General features: G+C 44.8%; 2 long non-coding RNA genes across 2 annotated transcripts in view; one reads left to right on the top strand and one right to left on the bottom strand.

Annotated features, from left to right (window-relative positions):
* The window catches only part of LOC139048359 (uncharacterized), a 91,807-nt gene that overhangs the window by 15,130 nt on the left and 54,597 nt on the right, over positions 1 to 22,080 (top strand). The window lies entirely within an intron of this gene.
* Positions 15,902 to 20,094, bottom strand: LOC139048358 (uncharacterized). Its single transcript, XR_011507632.1, has 3 exons — positions 19,842 to 20,094; positions 18,746 to 18,850; positions 15,902 to 16,063 (listed from the first exon to the last, which is right to left on the bottom strand). It is a non-coding gene; the product is annotated as an uncharacterized lncRNA (long non-coding RNA).

The raw sequence follows: 22,080 nt of genomic DNA, 5'->3' as shown, positions 1-22,080 counted from the left end.
CCATTGGTCTTCATTCGCAAAAGAGCGGGCTAGGTGGCGGGATTTCTTGGCGTATCTGGAAACTTCAGACAGTCGTGTGCACTTCGATGAGTCAGGTCGGTAGGGGATGAGGGTGGCGAAGGTGCAGGAATGTTCACGGCCATATAGTAGAAATAATGGGGAAAAGCCTGTCGTGACCTGTGACGCGGTGTTGTATGCGTAGGCCACATATGGTAAGACGAGATCCCACATGATGTGGTCTGACGCAATGTACTTGGATAGCACATCGTCCAAAGTGCGATTGAATTTTTCAGTCTTGCCGTTAGTGTGCTAGTTAGAGGTAGTAGTGGTGCGATGTACGGTACGGCATGCATTAAGGAGCGCGTTAACTACCTCGGACACGTCCTCTGTCACAGAAATTCCCGGGGCGCACCATGGTGAAGTACGAAGTGTTGCAAGAGGAAGGAAGCAACGTTGCTGGCAGTGGCGGCTATGTAGGGCAGCTGTTTTTGCATAACGCGTAAAGTGAGATACGGCAACAAAAATTCGGCGATTCTAAGCAGGTGTGTAGGGTAAAGAGCTGTAGAGGTCGATGCCGACGCGTTCGAATGGTCGGGAGGGGCACGGGATTGGCTGCAAGGGGCCACAAGGACTGCGAGCAACAGTCTTGCGGCGTTGGCATTCTGAACATGAGCGGATGTATTTCTGCAGAAAACTGTACATCGCACGCCAATACAAGCTCAAGTGGCGCATGGTATACGTTTTGCAGAGGCCAGCATGGGCGCATGGTGGATCTGCATGGAAACTGGAGCACTCATCTCCACGGAGGTGGCCACGGATGACGAACAACCACTTGCGACCATTCGAAGCATAGTTGCAGAGAAGGGTTTCTTGTGGGGAAGGACGAAAGAAAAACTAGCGCTATCTTCTGCAACCCATGCGGGAACACGGCTCAGTGCCAGCAGGGTCGCGAAGATGGGACTAAACGAGAGAGGGAGAAAGTTAGAGGGTCGTTCCAGCAGCATCAGGCTGTCGTGGGTTCGACCGGAGGAATAGGCTGGAGGTAGACCATATACGAGGTGGTGTGATGGCCCATTAGGAAATTTCCTATAGTCTCATATAGTCATATAGTCAGTAGAAATTTCCTATAGTCTCACCGAGAGCCCCGGCGAGTCGAGGTACTCGACGACACTTAGGAATGCTGGTAGCTGATTATCCTTGTATCATCGTTGTGTATCCCAAGGATGATACATCACGTCAGAGAGCCCTTCCCGTGCTCTCTGACGTGATGCTTCTCACTTTAGGGTACGGGATGAACGGCTCTACTGCCGCAACTGCTCTGCTCACCTGCAGCACCACGGCCGACTTCTGCAGGAGTTTCACCACCTGGGACTCCCTTGTTTACATCAGGAAGATATCCTCTTTCCCTGAGTTGCCAGAGAGTCAGATAAGCAATCCAAAAGAGCTGCAATGCATCGATGAGGGCGCATCGAAGATGGTCGTAGAGTCGATGCGCTCAAGACGTCCAAGGCACTCACCGCGACGCAATGTGAGGGCCGAGGCATAATCATTGAAGGCAAGCACATGACTGAGGCTTCCGTTTACAGTGTGGACAGCGAAGGTAAGAGAACATCGTCGATGAATAAATATATGCGTTGATGTAAAAAGAGCAGTGGTATCTGTAAAACCATTGCAGCTGGCAGTTGCAATCACGGATGATTGCGGATGTATCGTAGTGTCGTGAGAACGAGTAACTTGGCGTGGGAATGTCAGCATCATCAAGTTGGGCGTCAGAAGCGGCGAAAACTCGACTTAGGCGTGAGAGCAGTCAATGACGGTGTTGTGAACTGGAAGTCCCACCCACAGAAGATGTCGTATGAGCATGAAGAAAGAAAAACAAATTCGACTGTGCACGTATGTCCTTCAATGGTGATTCCGGTAGTGCATGCAGCAGGAGGGATACTTTGCTGTGCGCTTGCTGTACGGGGCGACAAGGCAGGCAAGGGTATTATTATTTTCTGAGCGAGCGCCGAAGTAATTGGTAATTACAGAAATGGCGGCTCCTCTGTCGACTAGCGCAAGTGCAACGATTCCACCTGGAGACACTTCAATAACGTTCGTCGGAGAATAGCGAGGCCTTGAGCTGTTCTACACCGACGCAGTTCTTGCCTCGGGAACTGCGGCGACTAGTTTCCCAGTTCGGTAGGAGTCGGACGATGACGCAATGGCCCAGCGAAATGCTGCGAGAAGGTGGCAAGCGGTGCTCGTGGGCAGGGCTGGCGGTGCGTTCACAAATCGGACGTGGTTGACGAGGCGACGAGAAGAACGGAACTGGTGGGGCGTATGATGGCGCAGGTTGGTCAGATCGGGGAAGCCATGCGCGATGGCCACAGCACCGTGTTGCATGATCAGGGATGCCGCAGTAGAAGCATATTGGGTGGTTGTCAGACGTGCGCCATGTTCTAGTGTTGGCTGCTATCCTGGTGGGAAAAGCAGGTGAACGTGATAGTACAGCGTGCTTTGGCGGCCACAACGTCGGTGGCACTGTGCGCAGAACTTCAGCCTATGTTATAGGCGCCAGCGGCGATGCCCACGGGGATGGAATAGCCTCGGACACTTGTTCCTGCATCATTTGTCGCAGGTTTGGAGCCAAAGATGGTGCTGACCTTGAAACGGCTGTGAGTAGAGAAAGCTGCGGAGTGACGCCAGCATGGATGAACTCTTTGATCTCATAGAGCAGGGGGCCGTGGTCGGGAACTTCAGATAAGCTCGAAAAAGGGACATACTGCGTGGGAGAACTCCGGGTGAGGACATGTCGTCTGTGGAGTTCATCATACCTCTGACAAACATCAGCGACTTCGACGATGGTGTGCGAGTTTTTCGAAAGGAGAATTTGAAAGGCGTCGTGTTCAATGCCCTTCAAAATTTGACGCATCTTAACGGATTCAGTCATTGATGCATTGGCGTGCTTGCAAAGGTCGATGCCATCTTCTGTGTAGTTAGTCGTGCCACTCCATTGCGGACCGTTCGCAACGTCCGTGAGGTAGAAGACCGCGTTGTTCAACTTGTGAGCATCGTCCCATTTGTTCTGGCCACTCACGCATTCAGAGGATGAGAGCCAGTCTTCGACGTCATTTTCTTCGGAACCCTGAAGATGGCTGGATCCCGTTTACGCAGCGAGCCGGAACAGAGAAGGTTGGACGAGGCTTATGGGGGTGCTTGGCTTGCGTCTGCTAGCCTCCAGATGAGAGCTGTAAGCAGGAGTGGGTGACATGAAAAAAAGATAACAAAGTGTTCATGCATGAAAGAAATCAATAGACAGCAAGCGTGTTACACAAAACAACAATAAGTTAAGAAACGCACTCATGTAAACATCTGCTACACCGTTTTGTCGAAAAATAAAAACAATCAACAAAAAAAAGAACAACTCAAGCACACGCGCAGCGCTTACCGCACTGGCGACTGCAACTGATAGTAAAAAAAATGTTTACAACAGAAGGGCTTATAGGCACGTATATGTAGTTGGGCATTCCAAAATTCTGGCTGGTAGTTGGTTCCATTGACGAATGTCTTGGCAAAGAAAGAATTTGCGAATGACTTAGTAAAGCCAAAATATTCCTTTATTTTTATTATGATGGGACTGGGTGGGTCGTCGGGACACTGGCTCTATGCAGTCGTGTTTGTCTATAGCAGGTGTATCGTGAATAGCAAGTGCATATACTTTAATCGGTCACATTGATGCCAGTTTTGAAAACGATCTAGACCTGGTATTTTTTTTTTTTGGCCAGACCACTCGCAGAAGTACGCCAAAGATTTCAATGGTAAACAAACCTAATCGCTTTCTTTCGGACCGATTCCAGCTTGTCTATGTTGCCTCAAGCGTACGGGTAGCAAACAGTTCATCCATATGGTATTGCAGCGTGAACTAAAGTTTAATATGCTCACAATTTAACCTCATGTGTGCACTATCCAGCGTTCTTGTTAAGTAACCAAGTTTCCGCATAGTTCGCTTCACAACCTCCGATATGTGCTCATTCCACCTTAGATTCGATGTTGTAGTTACAGCCAGATATTTATAGCTGTTTACTAGTGCGAGAGGGTTGCTACCTATGCGGTATAAGAAACTAAACGGTTCTGGCGTCCGTGTTATGGCCATCGCAACTGATTTTTTTTATGTTCATCATTTGGCAATCTGGGCAGCATGTTGCAATTTTCTCTGAAGCATTATTAATTAAATGATGCAATGGCAAGCTTATGGCACAATTGCCATAATACACGCGAAATAATTGAGACCTCACATATCAAAACATTAGCAGAGACTTCTGTTCACCAGGTATCAATATCACTGTTAGGCAGTGAATTACGATACCTTTTCAGCATGCGCATCCTACACAAGTAGTGTCTTTCTTGTTTATTTTTTATGGCTTTTCTTGTTACGGAAATGTTTATCTGTTTACTGATATTATTTAGACTATGTGATGTTTCTTTGCTTAGCATTTTTGCAATCACCTATGCAAGTAGATCGTTTCAATAAAGATTTAGTTGAGAGTTAGCGCTCATCCTGTATTCTTCTAATCTTCGTCTGCGTCCCTTTCGAGCTATAAACTAAAGGTAGATTATATTAAATTGCCATACAGTTTTATTTATACTTTATGTCACTAAAGGGAACTCAAGCCTGCTCTGCTATTAGAGATTACCCGAGAAAACTGTAGTTTTGTAAGCATCGAGCTGCGTAAGACGAAAAGCGAAAGAACGGCAACACAGCGCTTGTGTTGTCGTTCTTTCACTTGTCTTCGTCTGACGCGCTGTTTACCCCATCTTAATATGCAACACCAACTAGCCCAACGTCCATCCCTCATACTGAGCTTAGAATTTTTAAGCGCGAGTTCCCATCACACTTTCCCGATGAGTCCGTACACGAAAACGGACTTATTTACAAATCAAAAGTAATCAAGCTTACTAAGCGCTGCATACCACTATACAGAATAGAAAAAAACAATCACGCACCATGATTTACACCATCGTGGAAAGGCTTGCGCAATAAACAAAGCGTCGCTATAAAAAGACCACGTTATCACTTGCCCCACTACAGGGGGCAGTATTTTACGCTGATGCAAGTGAGCACGCACCTGCTCCGTTACCTGCTGATCATACACTCTAAGAACAGTTTACACCCTTTGGCATGCCCCTTCTGCCACACAAAAATAATCGTCATCTGCCTTGATGCGTTCCCTTTCTTTATCGCTGCAAGCCCGGAACTTTCCAGTGACGAACGGCACGCGCGTTATCAGAAGAAGCACTCCAAAGGGTGTAAACTGTTCTATGCTGATAACGCGCGTGCCGTTCGTTACTGGAAAGTTCCGGGCTCGCAGCGATAAAGAAAGGAAACGCATCAAGGCAGATGACGATTATTTTTGTGTCGCAGAAGGGGCAAGCCAAAGGGTGTAAACTGTTCTTAGAGTGTAACAATTTTCAAACAGTGCTTCCGCTTCTGTTTTTATTACACGCGCAAAAATGTTGGCACGTGGCAAACAGTGATACTAAAAAAGCTGTTGAAGGAACCACTGCCAACGGTGTTCTTCCTAGAGATGTGTGTTGCCCTGTACTCAGCGCTGTATTTTCGCTGTCCTTTGTTAATACTCCAGTAGTTTCCTAAAGTTGCTACATATGATTTTTCATGTAGTAACAAGCCAACAAACACTGACGCCGAGGACAACATAGGTGAAATCGCTTGTGCTTAATAAATGAAATGAAGAAACGATAAATTAATGGAAATGAAAGTGGATGAAAAAACAACTTACCGCAGGTGGGGAACGATCCCACAACCTTCGCATTTCGCGTGCGATGCTCTACCAATTGAGCTACCGCGTCGCCGTTTCCCCATCCACTTTCTTGGGTATTTATGTGTCCTAGTAGAACCCTGAGAGTGCTAGCCAGCGCCACCACCCACAGACCTCAGCGGCGGACGTGGAACGTCCTTTCTGCCCCAGGCTTCACGAGAACGCGATCTTTTTGGGTGAAGGCAACTGGTCAGCATACGTCAGCACATATGTGGTCAGCATATATGAGCATATGTGGAATGACGCAGACTGCAGTGGAAGCATATGGTGTGACAGAGCCATAAATATAAGTTGAACAAATATATTTTCCGGTACTGAATAACTTTCGTAGTGGTAACAAAAACACACAAAAAATGCTGCTGCAGCATAGGTGCCTAGGCGTCGCGCTCCGCTTCGAAGCAGAGCCATCTTTGTGCGGTCGCCGCACGCAAGCAAAAGCTCACGATCTCTCATCGTGACGTCAGCACTGCCATGAATGGCAGGACGGCCGCGGGTGGTGCGGCTTGCGCCAATGGGCGGCTGGGGCATAACGAGGTCTCTACCGTCTTGCCAATGTGTTCACGTCCGCCATGTGCAGAACCCCTACTAGATAGTTATATAGGCGATGCATGCGCTCACGTCCGCATGGAAGGTTGGATCGATATTATGAGCGTCCGCTTGGAACGGCGTGATCGGTTACTCCACCAACCTCTTTCTATTATACGGCCTAAAGTCCTACCTAGGTTAAAAAAGAAAAAAAGAAAAAAAAGAACAATGATGAATTTCCCCAACAATTTTTTCTCACCCCCTATTGCGAACTTTGCTTTAGTGCAGCTCCCTGTTTTGTCGTTTCATTCCCATCGCCTCTTACTGATCTCTATTGCGGACATGTTTACTCTCCCTCTGCTCTCGCTGAGCCGAAGGGCTTCAAGGACGCCATTGTTGCTAAATCGACCGCTGGGCAGATGTCTTCACATTATAATAAAACAGGCTGCATCGTTTCCCTAGCTTTACCGCAGCAAGCACATGCTTCTTCTTCCTTCTTATATATCGGTTTATGAGTTGCGTGTTTTAAGGCACCCTGATCTCGCTTCGAAAAGTAATGAGCTTCTCTTTGAGTCACCATAACTTATTTCTTTCCTTCTTTCGTTTTATACTCTTGAGTAGTTAATCATGCCACGTTTCTTTTTCATTGCCGCCACCCATGAGATTATTTCAGCCTCTCTGACTTTCTGCTTAACGTTTTTTGTTGCTGTATTGCACACCCTACAGGCCGCATACTTGCTGGTAAGCTTCCTAGTTCTTTTACTCTACTGCGAATAAATGTTTTTCCAATACAGATACCTCAACACTCTCCCAGCCCATTTAATTTCTTCCATATTTCTCAGTCATTCTTCAAATTTAATTCTACTGTGAGCTTCCCTCACTTCAAAACTAGTCGAGCCCATATCACCTTGCAGAGCTTCATTTGTGGTATTCCCGTGAGCGCCCAATACGAGGCGTCCCACTGAGCTTTGGTTCCCATCGAGTCCTGATTGTACCCCTGAATTCAAGCAAACAACCGCATTTCCAAAAGTAAGTCCCGGAACCATTACACCTTTCCACATACCTCGGAGCACCTCGTACCTATTGTATCCCCATAGCACTCTGTGGTTCATCATGGCTGCCATTTCTCTTCCCCTTCACTGATATTGTTTTTTCCTATGTTTCCATATGTATGTTGCCTTCGCGTATCCATATAGGGAGGTATTTATATTCTGTTACCGAAGGTATTTCCTGGCCCTCGATCACCACTGTCGGTTCACTGTTTTCAATAAATACCATAACAACTGATATTCTAACACTAAATTGCACACTTAAATTGTTGCCTTCCTGTCCACAGATGGTAGCCAGAGGTTGTAATCACTTTCCTTGTTAGCTGGCAGCACAATGTTGTCCGCATAAAATAAACCTAGAAGCTGCTGCTCTAATACTGTACCCGCCTGCTTGTATGAGAGATTAAACAGATATTACTTCCTTCTAGCGCCCTCTCCATCCTCACCATGCACATCATAAACAGCAGTGGGGATAAAGGGCACCCTTGCCTCTGTCTCTTGTAGTTATGAAGCATAGCTTTTTGGCGTGTTGTTGCATGATATGTACTGCAATGACTTGTCCCGTTGTCTCCGTGCTATTAGTTGCTATTAAAATCTGTGATATCCTGCGTTTGTTTAAAGGTTAGCGCTTTACCGAGCAGATGTATCGCTGTATCGCTTTCCGGCGACGCGGTCGGCAAGCAGTGTGAATGTCATGAATTTCGGCCTATGGAAAATTCTGTTCGCTGTAAACGCCGCATTCCCCAGTGTGAACGCTCCGAAGGAGCTGCGCTCTAAAAAGCACGTGACGTCGCCGGTTGCGCGAGCGCAATCAATACAATTTGATGCGCAACGTAAGAAGAAACCGCACAGGCCCGTGCCTTAAAAGCGACAGGGCAGAGGCGCAAGCGTTTATTGTGCGATTTACGGCCGTGATGTGCTTCCTGCGTGGCGATTCAATATTGTGAAAAGCAGGTCAGGCAACACATCTGGCTAAAGCTACTGTTCATACGCGGCAAGTTTAAGAGCACTGCAATCGCCGTGCTTAAGTGGTCATGTCGCATGCTTTTTATTGCGATATCAATTTTAGGGACACTCCAGCAGGATTTCCGCCATAATCGTAGCCGTCGTTTGGATGTTCTGTATAAAGTCCATGTGCGACAAGATCACGTCCCGTTCGCCGTATGTTGTCAGTGCGAGGGAAAGCGAGACAGAGGGTGAGCCGGTGCTAAGGGGGTGGGTGGAGAGACGAGATAGTGGGGATCACAAGTCCTAGCGCGGTTGTGGCTATGCTTGGAGTGACTGGGCGGGTGCGCCCTGTCCTAGAGGCAATCTGCGGTGGGTACAAATGTTCGCAAGGAATATGGCTTTTGGCAACTGGTGCGCTGGGTTATCGTAGGCCTAGTGTCGGAGGCCCCTTATTCTCAAGTTTCTGAGATGCGTTGAAGCTATAGGCAGCACGAAGTGTTCACTCGCTGCTGCGTCCGCTCTTCATCAGGTTAGATTTCTGACAGCTAGTATCCGCTCCTATCTATTGAGATCAGTTTTTGCTTGCGTCTGCGAGCGTGACGCTGTACTTCTGAATTCGGTTCGTAAGCGAATGTTTACTATAATTTACACGGCTGACAGAAATATGAACTTTACCTCGTATACATGAGCAAAGCTTGTTCTTTCTGCTTAGAGTTGATTAAGTCAGTTAAGGTGAGAATCGGCAGTGATGAAGCAGGAGGCAGGTTGGCGGTAACAAACTTGAAATATATTGCAGCGAAAATACACAGTCAAATGCAGAGTTTGTAGAAGAACACTGATGATAAAGGCACAACAGCGTCCTACTGTTATACTTTTTCCTAAATGAAAGCCTAGGACACCATTGATCAACCGAGCCTCACTGTTCTAGCGCTGCATCGTATCGAGTCGTTTCTGATCTATCATTGAGTGATTACAGCCTAGACCGAAAGCAATGATTTTCAGAGAGTCTTTAAGTACGCTTTAGCAAACAATAAAAACGGAAGGTCGCAACTTCATGCCTGCCTCAATGTTCCCCTAGCCAATGCGGTTTTAAACAGTTTAAAACGCCTATTGGTTTGTGCCTAATCTCAATGTCAGAAATAAGTGTTACTCTTTTGGAAAACGTTTGGCACCCTTTCTCATGATGGCTTTCCCTCTTAATCCCACGCTCTTTGCGGTTCCACGCTGTGTGGGTGCTTCCAATTTTTGTGATCACCATTTTTCGTTATTTATCCAAAAGGTCGCTCTGATGGAATACCAGAAGTGACAGGCGCACCGGCGATTAGCAAGCACTCCGTCCAAAGAGTGTTTTTGTCGAATCCTACGTGGTCCTTACGCTGGCCCCTATGAGCTTCTGACGACTGCGCTGTTCTCCAATTGGGGAATTACTACAACCGTATCCGCGCTCGTCGTAGACCGCGTAATGTGTGCTTTTCATTGTGAATCCTTTGTAGCGGGAATTTAGACCTACAAAGGGCGTCCAATATCATTCCCGTACCTTTAGTGATGGTGCCCACGCTCCCACATTCATGGGTATGGATAAGTAATTACCGCTGCAGGCACGTACTCAGGAGGGGGCTTCGTCCCCGCCTACGCCAGCACTTCTTTCACACATTCCTAAAGCACCACCAAATCAATGTTGAAACTTTACAGCTATTCGGTGGTCAACATTTTGCTGCCTTTTTCACTCCTGTTGGATGGCGGTAGTTATCGGCATCCCCTGGCGTGTGAAGGCCAGTTTCCACATCGTTTCGGTGCCCAGGCGGTTAACTCGATATGCATTCCGTTGTGACTGTCTTTTCGATGGTTGCGCGAATTGCTGCTGCTTCGTTAGTTCAACCTTGTTTGCTTAGGCTTATCCAGGGACCAGGAAAGAGATTGGGTTCGTAGTCAGCTGGTCTGTATGCACCTGGAACGAGTTGCGGCCAGAAAAAACGCCAATTACGTTTACCTTTTCCTGTTGCTTCATTATTTTCTCGAGTTACGGCTCACTGTGATGCTGACGGAGTCTCGGAACCACATACCCGCGATATGGATTAGATAAGGTGGAAAGTAAAATAATACGAGAAAGCGTTCATCATCAAACCTTGCAATATCCCTTAAACTCATAAACCATACGACTGTCACCCGTTAGCTCGTCTGGAGTTTTCTAATTGTAGAGCTCTTTCTGTGCAAAATTGTCGACTGCAAACAGTAGATCGCCCTATTTCTGAAATCCTTGCGATTCCTAAGGGAGACAGGCAAGGCAACAGACAAACAGGAAGGGAAAGCGATAAATTAGCTAATATAACCGTTGTTTATGAAAACATGCATGGATCAACATGTTTTTATTTAAAAAGGAAGTAGAAAAGAAAACGGAAGTGGAGAACAGTTCGATGTGTTCTGAATAACGCTTCTACAATTATCATACGCGCCGCCCAACGTAGTCACTTCTCTGCTGTACTTATGTAGGTGTTTTTCTAACCACCCGCAGTGGGCATAGTACGTCTAGAACCACAGCGTCCTCCCCCTACGCGGTTGTACGGGACTGGCAGCCACGCATCATTATGTAACTTTCCAAATAACAATGCAAGTCGGTTGTGGCACTTCACTTCGTAGAGTATAAATGATGAATCCAAAAGAACTGTGATGGTTCCCCAAATATATATTTCTCTATAATTCTTCCAGAGCTAAATAAAGAAAACGCTACTATAGTCGGATACAATTTAAGTCTGCAGAGTAGCCCCGCCCATGCCCTCGTAACCGCCAGCCACTGTTCCTCCGCGAGGGTGCAAATAATTGCTATTTCAAACTTTTCATGTTACCCAAATAAGGCGGTAACCATCGAGATAAAATTATTAGCGCGTAATTTTATACCGTTTGCCTCGCCTATTATAGTGAAATGGCCAAAGGATAAATCTTAATCGAACTGAAATAATATGCTTGCTTGCTGCAACTATTTATTATCAGGTTTCATTCACTTCAGTTGGCAGTGAAGTTTCATCAGTAAACGGGTTTATTAGTGAAATGAATGGAACCATAAACTTTTGACGAGTGAAATGCTCAGGCTCCGTACACTTTGTCTGCGTGTGTTGCACACCTGATTGCGTCCGCCAATGAAAAGACTCCTCAAGAATAGCAGACACTCCGGAGGTATCAAGTAGAACGCCACATTGAAAAGGCCTCATGAGGACGATTTTGTTTTGTTTGGCTGTCGACGTAACACAACTACGCGTGGTTTATGTGCCTTGCTTGCCAACAGCAGTTTTTTTTTAATTTGCTATTCTACTAATCTTTATTTTACCCTTTCGCTTGTTTACTTGTTCTTGGCAGTGTTGTTCCTGCGATTCTTTCTGCGCAAGTCCATTTGACGTACTTCTTTGTTTGCCAACTAAAGGAAAGGTGTATAGCACGGCGTACCTGTAAAAATACACCTTACTTATTTTCTCTTTTGTGGGTTTCCACGTGTTTATACTGAATGGTGGACGTTATTCACAATTGGACTAGTAAACTACCCCCCCCCCCCTCATTTGCAAAGAAATTACTTTGGGTCCCCCCCCCCCCCCCGAAAACAAATCCTGGGTACGTGCCTGTACGCTGTATTCGAGCGCTTCACGCACAGTCAATTACTCTGCAGGGAGAAAGCAGAAAGATTGCTTGTACACGTATTGCGGCACGCCACCTATCTTCATGTTTGAGAAATTAGCGGCCTAACAAGGGGCCTAATATTTTCCTGTCGCAATCGATGCCTCGCCATTAGGGCGAAACAGACTTTTTTTTAATATTTCGAAAACATTATTCGTAATAATGAACAACCCTACTAGAAAATCCTATTTGTTTTCAAACGGGTTTCATCAAAGAGGGTTATGGAACGGGACCCCGTTTGATCCTGTTCAGTCCTGACCTGTTTAAATCCCGTTTGTTCCTGTTTAAACCTGACCCGTTTAAATCCTGTTTAAACCTGACCCGTTTAAATCCCGTTTAATCCTGACCCGTTTAAATCCTGTTTAATCCTGACCCGTTTAATCCCGTCCTATCTAACCCAGACCTGTTTGCCCCTGTTCAGACCTATTTTTTGCTACATTCATACCAGGTCCTTTCAGAATGGATTGATGTTGCTTAATATAATTTACTCTTTACACATATTTTGTGCACTTGTGTATTTGCGATCAGCATTGAAGAGAAGTAGATCTGCATTAGGTTCGCAACAAGAAGCCACTTTCATATGGAGGTTTGCCTGGTACATTGCTTGATACGAAGATGAACGCAATTTTCGGCATAAATTGATTAGCACTACCAACACTGATGTGATACATTATGAACAAGTTTTGTATGACCCACGAGTACGTTCTCTATGTATGACCTACAAGAAAATGCACCCTGAAGAAGATTGTACCTCCTTTTCATATTTATACTACAAGTATGCAAATGTAATTCTTGCTAGTTTAGTATATGTTCGATTACTTGTACTCGTCTTAATGCAGTGCTTCTTGCTGTAATGGTTTGTACACAAATCCACAGTAAAGTGTAATTTTGGGGTGAAAAATGTCAGGCAAAGTATTGGCATGTACTTGTAAGTGAAAAAGACAAGTATACTTTACGTAGGTATTTCTGTACACCCACTTGAGCTTTCATTAAGCCTGAAGTCCTCCGGCCTAAATAAAAGCATGTCATAAATGTCTCAAGCACTGTTTATTGGACCTTCTAACGGTATTTCGATGCATCCAGTCTGCCGAGAGAAGACCGCTGGAGTGGGTAACTTGGGTGAGAGCAAGCAGGGCACCTGAAAAAGTAAAGCCAATAATTTATCTTGACTCATGCAACAGGTTAGCACATAGGCAAATTTGCCTATGTTCTCACAGATAAGAAACGTTCAGCATTCCGGTCATAGAAGATAACGAATACATCTTACTGAAAAATATGTGGTTTCATGCACTGCCTATGTTTCAAGGGAACATGGATTACTGTGGGAGAATAAGCTGTCATAATTAGCAGGCGATTGAAGCAAGTCTTATAGGAAAAAGATGGACACATCGTTTGATTAACAATAATTACTAGTATTGAAGCAACAGAATACAAACATGAAATACCTTTAAAAACAACACCGACAGGTTGAGATAATAAATTATTCAGAAACTAAACCCGTCTGCCAGCAAAATACCGTAGTGTACTGACCTTGACATTGCGCTGCTCAGGCAGAGGGCATGGGATTGAATCCCAGCCACAATGGATGCATTTAGATGGCAGGGAAATGCCAAAACCCCTATGTAAGGTCTATTGGGTACACGTTAAAGGAGACTAGGGATCCCGCCAACTTGAAGTTATAAAAACCGGGGTAAATTTCGAGATAAGTAAACTCACAAAAGTAGAAGGCCCTGGCCATGCGAAGACCATATAAAGCCTTTTAAGGTAGGTGCCAGCAGCCGCTAAATTTCTTGCAAAAGCGAAATATAGCAGAAGCGGTATTTTTCCGTAGATCACTTTTGCAAGGTATTTTACAATTTGACACCCGACATGTTGGGCATCTACGGGCAACAGCAATTCTGGCAGAGATCATAGCAAACACTGTTGCACCTAGGTATACATAGACACATAGGTATAGGTACAGTCGCCGACTGATTTTCCGGACATGATTACTCGGTCTGCTTCACGGCACCGCCATTCTCCCCATGGACCATAACATATAACAACTTCCGAAAATTCGGACGCCTTGCAACCTCTCGTCTGATTTTTCGGACACTCCTTGAGCCAACTTGATCGAGAGCACCATGCACCGACTCTCACCGTGGCATGGTTCTACTTGCTGAACGCCATTTTTGTTTTGAACGAAGCCTCCTTGGTGCCCCACGAAGTGGCGCTACTACAAATCCCTGCTCATCATCATCGTTTCTGCCTGGTTTGTAGCTACAGCAGTTCCGGTCTCAGCTTAGTATGCGATGCCAAGACAATCCAGCAGCTGATTTGTTTGTTTCTTCGTGCACGACGCTGCAAGTAGGACAGGTTTTTTGTTTGTGCAACTGATGTCGGCGTGACGATGTTTGACGAAGCAAGATGGGCCAATTCATTTCACTAATATTTAGAATAGCTACCTGTAAGCACCACCTACCTTTCAACATTTGCAAAGCAAAAAACCTCATCCTGAAAATCTGCACACGAAGACATCGGTAGCATCATCAGCGTGGGGCCTCAAGATAATTCGGCAAGCCAAGAAATTACTGACAGCACGAGTGCAATCATGGCAACAGGAAATCTGTGGCTGCATAATGCACCTTCTACCACTTGGCAGACAGTGCATTTTCGCAAGGCCCTAACTACGGCAGATCATTGTTAAGGAGTTCCCGAATGCACAACTCTATGCCATTTTCCCGCTGACTCTAGGGAAGCACCTCTGCACAGTTGCAAGAAAAAAAGCTAGATGCCCCAAGAGAAATGAGCCCACTCAAGCCATGGAAGTTATGTTTACCTTGTCTTCCTACAACTACTCTAAACCTAGGACTGCTGTTTTGCACAAGGGAAGAAACGTCAACATTGGTGCCTCGCCCAACACAAGTGGTCTGCGCCGTAGAAGGTGCCATCAGTCAGCCCACAGATGAGGCCCACACCAGTGCTGTCAGTGTGCTGTACAAATTGCAGAAGCACAGCCTACAAGCTTGTGTGCCTTAGTGTGATCGCAATAATGAACGAAAACCAACGAATCAAGTTTGTTTCGTGCTGAGAACAGTTGCCTCATGCTGGATTTTCCTACAATTCTTTCTAAGCACAGATAATGCTTCGTTTGTTGTGTAGGCATGTAAATAATGAAAAGGCCTGCATCACTATCTCTGAAAAAAATAATGTAAGAAAGCACGTACAGTACACAGGTGCAGTGTCTATCACATACCATTTCGTGCAGCAGAGGCTACATCGGATAAACCGGCAAATGTATAAATGACTGGCAGCGTGACCAAGCAAACTTGATGTGTGGGTCAGTTAGCAGTGGTAGTGCACTACTCTCGGTGCACATGCACCTATGTTTAAAAGCTGCTTGATCGTGACAAAATAAAAAGACAAAAGCGCTGGAGAGATATCTGAAACTTTTCTTATATGTATGACGAGGAACCTAGCACTAGCTCCCCATGCAGAGAATTACTAGACAGTGAGACTGCTTCTTATCATTGTAAAACAAATGTCACACTCACCATGTGATGCATCCTTTTCGTTTCTGTGCGAACAATATGTATTCAGATCTATTCTCCCCCTTTCACCTTTTGCACAATATTACTGTGCGAGCTATAATACTGAACTGTTAGTAGCACTCTGTCCTGTTGCCTCCTTTCTTTCCTTGTGAATTGTGTGCTAAATACGGCTTTTTTTGGTGAAAGAGTGCTAGTTTAACGCATAAACTAGCGCCGTGGCACTTTGCAATAAAGGACTGTTATAATTCTCTAAAAATATGTCCATGCAGAACAGTGTCAAAAGAACACCTTAAGAAAGAACATGAGTGTATCTATCATAAAGACCAATCCTTGTCTTTTTTCCTTGACATAATTTTCAATACCGATATTGAAGTACAAGCTCACCATATTATATCACCTTGTCAATGAAGCAAGGCACAATGGCGCCCAACTGTCACGGGACCAACTTGGATGTGGAGATCAGCGCAGATCAGCAACATAGCATGGTCTGCTTACACTTCTTCTCCAGGTCCAGCCATACCTATAGCAGCTATAAAACAAGTGAGCTTAGAATAACAAGCGAAACAATATAAAAAGTGGCAGTGAACAAAGCAACTTTCGGTAGGCATAAATAGGATCGCATTGCTGACATTATGCACATGAGTAACTTCATTTTGAGCAACAAAGCATCCAATTTAAGAAACATTATATGCATGAGCTATCTATGTGAGAAAGATTAATCGAACGCCCTCTATTTGCTACACCCCTCCCCTTATGCATGGATGTCTCCCTGACTGAGTGAGCTGGGCTGATCCCAGGTATAGTGTAAGTAAAGGGTGTCACTTGGTGGGCCAATCTCGATACCATTGCATGACTTGTACAATAATTTTAATGTGTATTGTAATGCTGGCCATCCTGCAGGCACTGCAACATTATAGCACCCATAAGGCTAACGGTATTACCTGATAAGGTTAACTAATAAGTGTCCCCAGAAGCATAACTCGGCATGTATACTCGGAGGCCATTATTGTAAGAGAAGCAATAGCAGAGGCGAAGCTCTATCCTGTGCCATATGCAAAATGGCCGAGCACGCCCAGCTTTTGGTTACATTCTCACTTGTGACCACTGCAACAGGCTGACTGACATGCGTAACCAGCAGTTTGTAGGACCACATTTTCATAACCTGCATTTTTTTTTTACATCTGAAGAGATCAGCCTCAAGCTCCATGCTGTGCTGCACTCGAGAAGCATTATAAACTGGCAACATTTAAATGCTATGCTGCATGGTTTGTTGCATGCTTTAGGAATTTACTTATTTATTGTACACATAGCTCATAGTCTACAGTTGGAGTATTGCATGAGGTGGCAAGAAAACAAATTCTGAACTAACAAGGAGAACATTCAACAAAACAAGTCAGACCAAAGAAAAAAAAAATAACATACTCTCATAATGGGACTATGTATCTGGCAGCTAGCTTATAAAAAAGACAGTTAGGAATGTTTTACTACTGATAGCGCTTTAGGGGATGGAATGTAGAATTCCAAGCATCATACACTTTTAAGCCACCTTTCGTGGTTTTTTATTTTGAAGTCCTATTCTCTGTACTATTATAGAAATGAATAGCCCCTCCAAAATAAAACAAAGAAAACATGTAATGCACAGTAATGTAACACAATAATGTAATGCACAACAGTGAATACTATGTGGGCACAGATGTTAGATGTCTACATGAAAGCATAATAATAAAGGTGGGCAGAGCATTTATGCTATTGTCGGGCAACCTGCTGCAAGACATACAGGTAAAAGGATATGCATGCCTCACAACACAGTCCCTAAAAATATATGTCACAATACAGTGAGTAGGTATATCATGCTTATCTACAATAGCTCCTAATTATATTTATTTCAGAGGGGGCTACCTATGAACCTTGATCAAACTGAAGGTGGGCCACATTCTAAATATACGATTCAAGTAGACAGAAAAGGGACGTTATGAATATGGCATGTAACGCAAAAGTGTTGTACATTATTGTTGTACATTATGTCATACCTGCCAACCTGTGAACATAATATTTTGTAAAAATGCTGCAGACACTAAATTCTTTGTTGGGGACATAACACACACTATTTTTAAGCTTGCTCTCAGCACCCCCATTGTTGCATACACACACACATTATTAATAAAGGGAAAATCGCACATCCACCCACTCGTAGCAATTGCTACAAAAGAAACCCGTACGGATTCCTCGAAAGGAAAGCCTCATAGTTGAAAAAAAGAAACCGTCCAGGTCCGGGACTCAAACCCGGGACCACCGTCTTTCCGGGACAGCCGCTTTACAATCCAAGATAACCAGGCGGCTAGCAGATGGCCGGGCGAATTCGAATTTGTCGACAACATGAAGCAAAGGCAAGGGTGTGACGTAATAGTTCTGCGGAAACGCGCAAGGTGTAGAGAGGTAATTAATAAAGGGGAAAAAAATATTACGTCAAACCCTTGCCTTTGCTTCGTGTTGTCAACTGATTCGACTTCGCCCTGCCATGTGCTAGCCACCTGGTTATCTCAGATGGTACAGTGGCTGCCTCGGAAAGGTGGTAATCCCGGGTTCGAGTCCCGGACCAGGACGAATTTTTCTTCAACTGTGCGGCTTTCCTTTTGAGGAACACATACGGGTTTCCTTTGTAGCAAATGCTACGATGTCTGATTTTCCCTTTAATAATTACTTCTCTCCACCTCGTGTGTTTGCGCAGAACTATTACGTCACACACACATTATCAACCATTATTTAACTTGTCGTGCAGCACAAAAAGCAGCAGCGAACTTGAAACCAGTAACTGACAACTTTGTTTTTTCTTTAGATTACAGAGCTTTTACAGCGTGTTTGCTGCTGCCGCTTTACGCTGCTTCATGAATTTATCTGACCAAACTTCCCTAAAGCAAGTGCCCCTCTGATGTTCTCGTTAGAGATATTGCATCGCTAATAATAAACCATTACAAGTACCATTACAATTAATTTTTACGTGCATTTTAACAATGTCATGCCCTTAATCTCTCAACAGCTTTAAAATATCTTAACCAACACAACTTCATTGTCTTTCTAAAGTGACATCCATAAAATTGTAAAATGAGCCCACATTTGTAAACCCACGGAAAATTCAGGAGAGTTTCCAAACATGGATGATACCAACAAAATCTGCAGCTCGTGTAAGTGGCAGCAACTGCTTTGCACACACCTTGTCACAGCATGCACATCAGGTACTTTGCCGTGCTGTTGAGGCTGCAGAAGTGCCGCAGGTGCATATCTGGAGGTGCCTCTGGTTCACAAAATCTTGCCATCCCTAAACAATAATAAATGCTTAATTTATTGTAATCTCTGCTGAAACTGCAAACTTGTGATATAAAAAGATCACGTCATATTTTGAAAAAAGTCTCATACAACCAGTTACATGAAGCTGCAACTGGTTGTGCAAATATCTGACCGTAACATCACAGGCGGTTAAATAACACGTAAATCGAACTGTAGCAAACATGAATCTACTATGAAAAGGTTCACACAAACGTACAGCTGTATAACGTGAAATGTGAATTGTACTATCAAAAAATTCCTTAGGACATGAAAAGCGTTCCAAACCTAATTTGTTTATGCGGCGCAACAAAGCACTGCTCCCAAAGGACGATGCGCTCAAAATTTCAACAGACCACCTCTTTTTCTGGAGAGACAATAGAGAAAAGAGAAAGATTTTTCGAATAAAAAGAAACATTGCTTTTGTAATTTCGGCTTCTCTGCAAGATCGGAACCCTTTACAAGTACACGAAAACACACAGGACACTAATACACGTCATCTGACGACACTCTATAAACAGACGAATTTCCATACAAGCTGAAAATCTGGCCATGCGTCGACGAAGAAATCGGGTGCTATCTCGCGCAGCTGTTAGCTGTGAAGACGACACATCGACGTACTACTTCTGGAAATGCCTATACCATTTCTCAATGAAAAATTATGTACACAAGCAGTAACTTTCTTTGCTTGAATTTTTGTGCCCATTTAGATCAAAGAACCACCTGCGCTAGCGTGCTTCATAGGTGAAAGTAAATAAACCACAGATAGAGCTGTTGGTAACATGAATACGTTTTAGGGCAATTTCCATGGAACTTTTTGCTAAATGTGCACTGCGACATGAAGAACAACCATTTGAAAAGCACATTTATAATTCTTGCTGCTTTACTCATTCGGATTCGGTTGTTGTACGGATCTTGCGATACGTACAAGAACGCACACTTCACGAACCATAGACAGGAAGAATGCGCGCAAGCGCCGGACTTACCTTTCTAGGCGTACTCGGAAAACGCTCCTTTTAGCGTCACAGGTGCCGCGGCATCGACTGCACCAACGGTCCTTCCGGCGCACACACTGTTGAATTGCGGATCAACTACAGGACGTAAGCGCACAATTTTCACCAAATTCTTCCGTACAGTGTGACACGATGCGAGAGTGCCAGAGGAGGAGATCCTTTTCGTGAGCCCAGAACAAAGAAAGTGGCGAAGGCTCATACCTTCGACATCGGCGCACCGCACGAAGGATACTGCGGGCTACATTACGCGATCCCAGGGGTTTTGTGTATCTCAATGAATACAAAATGCACCACAATTACTCTCGGCACAGCGTACACACGATTAAACAGCTGCATCGGACGGCGTCAATGCAGCGCGCACTCACATGTAGCTAAGGCTGAAGACAGCAAAATAATATCACCTGTAACTTTACCGGCGCTACCTGTGCTGCCATCTGTAGGCCGCCACCGAAAGCGACCGTGCTTTCGGTGATCTCATGGATGGTGACGGCGTTGTATTTCGATGTTATGCGAGTCGTACAGCGTCTTGTACGACGTGTTTCAGCAACGTTGCTGTTAATGAAGAGGACGGCAATGTGCGTATACGCCTTATAGACGTCTCACCCACTTGAATAACACAACAGGAAATTTTCAGTCTGTCGTATTTTGGGACGTTGTGACTGTCGTTCTGTTCTCTGTTGTGTGACGTCTTGTAGTCGAAAATTCTGTAGCTTCTGATCAATATATTTGATTAAAAATTGACAGACACCTCTTTAAGGATAAGAAAAATTATTAATACAAAAAAAAATGAAAGTAGAAAAAAAAAAAGCTTTCGCTCAGGATTTGAACCGCGGACCTCACGATTCCGAGACAAGCATCTTAGCACCGCGATCCAGGATGGCGGCCAGCCACGCAGACATTGATGCCAGGCCCATAAGACAGTATTTTTGTGAATCTGTTAGCAGAGCTATTGAAGGCTACAAGATACAAGACCCAGTGCCTGAGTGGCTTCCAAGAATGGAAGCTTTGCTACACATGCGTGAATTTTAATCTCATCACGTAACCCCAAGTGAGGGTGACGTTTTTTTTTTAACATACGTGTTGTGTTCTTCGCGCGGACTGATTTGTAAACTGACGTGTTGAAGTCGGCAATAAAGAAAAAAAAAAACCCACCGCACCACGCCAAACACGCCCATACCTCGACTAGGCCAGCAATATAAATCTTTCTCTGGGTTGCTGTTTACATTTACATTTTAAAAGTCAAGATGCGCTTTCACTTCACCGCGTCAACTGCCGCATCTCTATATGCGCAAAAGTGTTGTTACCATCGACAGGTACATCGTGGAATGCTAGAACATCAATTTTGCTGTAACGATATCCCTATTTAATAAGAAATTCAAAAATAGACAACGGTGACCGGGGACACTGCAGGTTGTTACTGCTAATTTCGACAGTTGTCTCTTGCTCTTTACAGTTTTGAGCTCGCATATAATTCGTGCGTTCAATGCAAAATAGCTACATAAACACTCGTGGGTGAGTCTTGATCCGGACAGTATACTGGCTTCACACGGCAGCGCTGTACCAGATTAATGAGACCCGAGCGAGAAAGCTTTTCACGCAACTTTGTGGAACAATCCAAAACTTCTTTTCCGCTTCGCATAAGCTTGTGCAATATTTCTGGGAAATTAACTAATGTGTCAGTGTAACCGCACATGTAAGTCCACAGGACTGTGTGCCCCATCTTACCAAATAAAACAAAGCGGATACGCAGCCATTCCCGCAGATGGTATGATTTTGATCAGCGGCCGATTTTGAGGAGGCCGGTAGCGCGTTGCTGGTGCCGCGTCGTCACGGCACAATTACAACAATTGGCCACGTCGACTTTAATACCGGTGTCGATGCTATCAGTATTGCCGGCTTCAGAGAAGCACGATTGAATACCGCGCAAGAGAAAAGTACAGTGTACACCACCGATGCGAAGCTGACATTTTAAAGGGCCGCGACGGAAAGTGCTTCTGTTGCGACTTCAGGACTCTTGGCCGTCGCGACCGAATGTTTCTGTTGCGACGTCAGAAATGTCTGTCGCAGCTACAGAAACGTTAGGAACTTCTGTCGTACAACAGAAATTTCTGTATTTGCAGCAGGAATTCCTGTTGTCTTTTTCAACTGGGCAGGACCGGGAATCGGTTTGAAATTCGCAGCTAGCATATCGCAGTTTGGTCTGTGAATGTTC

The sequence above is a fragment of the Dermacentor albipictus genome, chromosome 8 (genome assembly GCF_038994185.2).
Source record: "Dermacentor albipictus isolate Rhodes 1998 colony chromosome 8, USDA_Dalb.pri_finalv2, whole genome shotgun sequence".
Classification (NCBI taxonomy): domain Eukaryota; kingdom Metazoa; phylum Arthropoda; class Arachnida; order Ixodida; family Ixodidae; genus Dermacentor; species Dermacentor albipictus.
Note: the sequence above shows the minus strand (reverse complement) of the source record. Positions and strands in the feature narration are given on the sequence as shown.